We start from the raw sequence: 4,286 nt of genomic DNA, 5'->3' as shown, positions 1-4,286 counted from the left end.
AAGAAAAAAGAAAAAAAGAAAAAGTCAAAGATTGCTAGATTGGATGCTCAATTCCCTCCAAGTCTCATGTTATTAAAGACTTGCTCCCTAGAGAAGGATCGGAGCCGGATGGAGAGATAAGTAGAACCTTTGGTGGTGAACCTAAGGTAGTGAGGTAGGAAGCGCACCTTTCTAGAGTCAGGCCCTTCATGAGGTTGATGCCTCCCACCAGCCTCTCTTCCTTTTGCTCCTCTGCTGAGATTAGGTTGTTGTGGTCTGACCCATGATCCCTCTGTGATAGGCTATACCCCCATAAGTCCTAAAGCAAGGGGGCCACTCAATCAATAGTGGACAGGACAGGCCAAAAACTGTAAACTAAAAAACCTTATTTCTTCGTATGTTAATCATCTTTGTGTTTTGTTACAGTATCGGAAAACTAACTGATCCAGGTAAAGAGGGCTGCTTCAAAGTAGCAAAAGAACCAATGTCTGAGAAAGAGAAACAGTTAAAAGAGTAGGTGTGGTTAACAACACAGTTCCCAGTAGACACAGTAAATCCTGTAGCTACTTAGACCTTCAGAGGTTGACTCTAGTGTCAGGGGGTGAGTGTGACTCAGAATGGCTTCAGTGAGGAAGTCCCTTGTGGCCACTTTAGGCAAAAGATAAGGAAAGTGAAGAACACTAGGTATCTTGAGGGAGGCAGTTTGGTCTTTATCCTGATTTCTTGGACATATGCCCTGTGGGAAAGTTGGTAATGACTGACTGACTGACTGATTAACTGAATGATTGTGGTATTTGCTTTATTTTGTTGTTTTAGGGCTGTGTCAGTTTCTCATCGTGAGACAAAATACCAGAGAAAGTCAACTTAAAAGTATGAAAGTTTACATTAAATTGTTGCTTTCACAGGCTCTTGGCTCCACTGCCTTTGGACCTATGGCAAAGCGGAGCATTCTGGCCGCACATTGGGGCAAAGCTGGTAGCCTTAGGTGACAAAGAGTAGAGTGTCTGGTCTCAGTATGCACCCCGAGAGCAGTGCTTCCTCCTCTGAACCCCAAATCTGTGGCCCTTCAAAATACCCCAAGGTCTGGGAGGGAATGGTTGGTGTTGCTCTAACTAACTCAAGAGCAACTGTGAGGCTTCACTTGACTGGCTTTTTGGTTTTTGTTTTTAAACATAACCTGACTGGGCACCAGTCAGTGTGCAGCACATCAAGGGAGGTCTTTAACACCAATGGCTAACTAACCAATTCAAACCAGACAGGGGTGGTGCACACCTGTCACCCTAGAACTGGGAAGATGGCTGGAGGAGGACAGGAGTTCAAGGCCAGCCTGGGCTACCTGAGACAATCTTTTTAAAAATGATGTCCCTGACTTCTGGGTTGTTAATTCCACCCTCCAGTACAGGCTGTGGAGGAAGGCCCAGTTTTCCCAGCCTTCCCAATGCCTCCCAGCCCTGAGCCACCTCCCTGTGCTGTGGAGTCAGAAGCCGCAGGTGCAGTAACGGGAGGGAGTTTGAAAGTAACCACTACTGGGGTTCAGACTGCAGATGCAGTGAGAAGATGTGTATTTAGCTACAGATGTTTTACACGGTTTACGCAAGCCAGAAGGACATGGGTATGTGGCTTGGCTATACAAGGAAGCCCTCCCTAGCCTGGTGCACCGCACCTGCCCACAGTGCAGTGTGTACAGCTTTTGGGTAGGCCAAAGGAGGCTCCAGGTTGCAGGACTGAAAGTCGTGCTCCTGGCACCACAAGACCGTGCTTGCACTAAAAACCCACCTGGTCTTATTGGGGTCTTCTGGGCTCTTGTGTTTCCGCGCCAGGTTAGAATCGACAATTGCCTGGCTCTTGGCAACTCTGAGCGCTGGGTGGATACCCAAATGAGCCCCAGAAGGAAGGATTTAGCGCCCAAAGACACCTTTTGGATTAAGCTTCTGGGGTGTATTTGCCCCAATAATCCACAGAAGCAACAGTCATCTAAAAATAGTCTTGTTTTCTGTCCTAAGCTCCTTTTAACTTTGTTAGTCATCGCCAAACCTTAAAATAAAACCCGTGTAACATCTCTCCTGGTAGCAGCTATAAACAAACCTCCTCTAGAGGAGGCCGAAGGAAGAGGAAAGAGGCGGTAGGGACGCGCAGGGAGCGCGGCCGCGGGACCAGGCTAGAGCCCGAGGTGGCCGCAGGGCCTGGCGGACAGCTCAGAGCTGGCGGAGCTCCTGCGCCGCTGCCTCCGGAACTCCCTGCGCCTGGCGTGCGGCCACCGTGGTCCCGGCAACGGCATTAAACAGAGGGAAACAGGCCCGGGATTCCGTCACCCGCGGGGGATAAGGAGGGCATTGAGACAGACAGGAAAGGGCTTTTCTGGATGCGGTGAAAAGTTATTTATTGGAGGGGGAGGAGCAGCCCGGAGGAAGAGGAGGAGCGGGAGGAAGAAGAGGGAGGAGAGGAAATGAAGGGAGAGGAGATGAAGGGTCAGAGCAGAAAGGAAAAGAGATCAAGAGGATCAGGGGAAGGAAGAGGATAGAAAGGAAAGGGAAGGAGGGGGAGGAAGGAAGATCCTGGAAGAGTCCTCCCGGCTTCCTCCAAGCTTTGCACAGCTGGGCAAGTCCAAGAATGCGGACAGGCCAGCGTCTCTGACGCGACGTGTGGGAACTCGTCTGCCCTCCGGAGTCCCCAAGGTCTCGGGTGGACCTTAGTCTTCGCGCCACGCCTCGCCGCTGATGCCTCCGCCCCACCCCGCCCCGCTCCGCCCCGCCCCGCCCGGCCTGGTCCGGGACAGGGGAGGGCGGGGACGGAAACTCTTCAGGCAAAATCTTGGCATCCTGGTCTGGCGACACCGGGACTCACTGAAGATTGGATGGGGTGAAGGGAAGGGGGTGCGGGGAGGGGGGAGCGGGCGTTCTTGGGCAATGGGGTCTTGGCACCCCCTAGCGGCAACCTCTTTCAAGGAGAGCAGGGAGGCTTGCGTCCATCACTGCAAGTTGTGAAGGTTCCTCTTTGGCATCCTCGCCCCACATCCCAGCATCTTTACTGAGCCTTCAGCTACTTAAGAGACCGTACTCCACACCCCCGTGTAGGCACCTCCAGCCTCCCTGTCCTCTAGACCACCTACGAGAGTGCCTTATCCTCTCAACGCCAGAGGTAGAACGTGCGCGCCATGCGCAGCTCTCCACGCGAGTAGCGGGTCAGAGGTAGTGCACCTGAAACATGCTGGGCCCTGCCTGTGGACACAGCACCCACCCACTGCTCATCTCTGCCGTGGTAGGAAAAAAGGATGGCTTTTAGTTCTGTGGCGCTGAAGCAACTGGAAAGAGCCGCTAGATGCTGCTGGTAGAGTGGGTGGGTTTTAGCCAAGTTTTCATATTGTTTAACATCGAGTCCAGTTGGCCGGCTCCACTTGCTGGTTGGATCAGCTTTCCCTAAGCCTTGGGGTGTGAGGTACTATGAAGCACCTACTAGCTCAGTGCACGCTCCGCGCGCCCCACAGTCTCGCCGCCCCACAGCAGACACGCTTTTTTTTCTTTTTTTCTTTTTTTTCTTTTTGCTTTTGGGTTTATTTTAAAGCATATGAGGTGTAGGCCAATAGATTTATGATTTCTATACACCAGACGTTCTAACTGCCCAACCCTCCAATCCGTTCCATCCAAAGCCAACAAGAAAATATGGTCGGGTTTTGGCAGCAGAGTTGCGCCCCTAGGAGATGCGAGGAGATTTTGAAAGAGAAAAAGTGTGAAACGAGGCGGGACCGAATCCTCAGAAGTTCCCCAGCACCAGCCTCTTCCTCTGCCAGAAACCTCAGGGACGCGCCTACAAAGCACCCTGTGGTCCCTGCACCGGCGACCCTCACCCAGGGCAAAGACCGGGGAGGAGCTGCTCAGGTGGGCACGCTCTCCTAGACGCCCTCCCCTCCCCTTCTTGTACAGCAAGCAGTCCAGTTCGCTCAGATATTTACAGAGTAAAAATGACAATATCTGGCTGTCCCGGGACGCCCATGCAATCTGTTAGTAATTTAGCGGGATGGGAATTTCCTTACTCCCGCCTGCCAGTAGAAGCGCTTTTCCAAATTTCCACAGCGGGGGAAGCCTGCGATTTTACATAATGACTTCAGCATGCAAGGCGTCTCCGCACCCTTCCCCCGCCGCTCGTACCCCCAACCCCTCATTAAAAGGGAGAGTAGCTTTCTCAGGGCACCCGCCTGAAGCCACCGCCATCCCGTTTTGGCGCGCTCGCCCCATCGCCCCATGGCAAGCCCTTTCCTTCCCATACCGTCCCCGCCTGTTTCTAAGCCCCCCAACTCTTTCCCAGGAGCC

The sequence above is a fragment of the Mastomys coucha genome, unplaced genomic scaffold (assembly GCF_008632895.1).
Source record: "Mastomys coucha isolate ucsf_1 unplaced genomic scaffold, UCSF_Mcou_1 pScaffold13, whole genome shotgun sequence".
Lineage (NCBI taxonomy): Eukaryota > Metazoa > Chordata > Mammalia > Rodentia > Muridae > Mastomys > Mastomys coucha.
Note: the sequence above shows the minus strand (reverse complement) of the source record.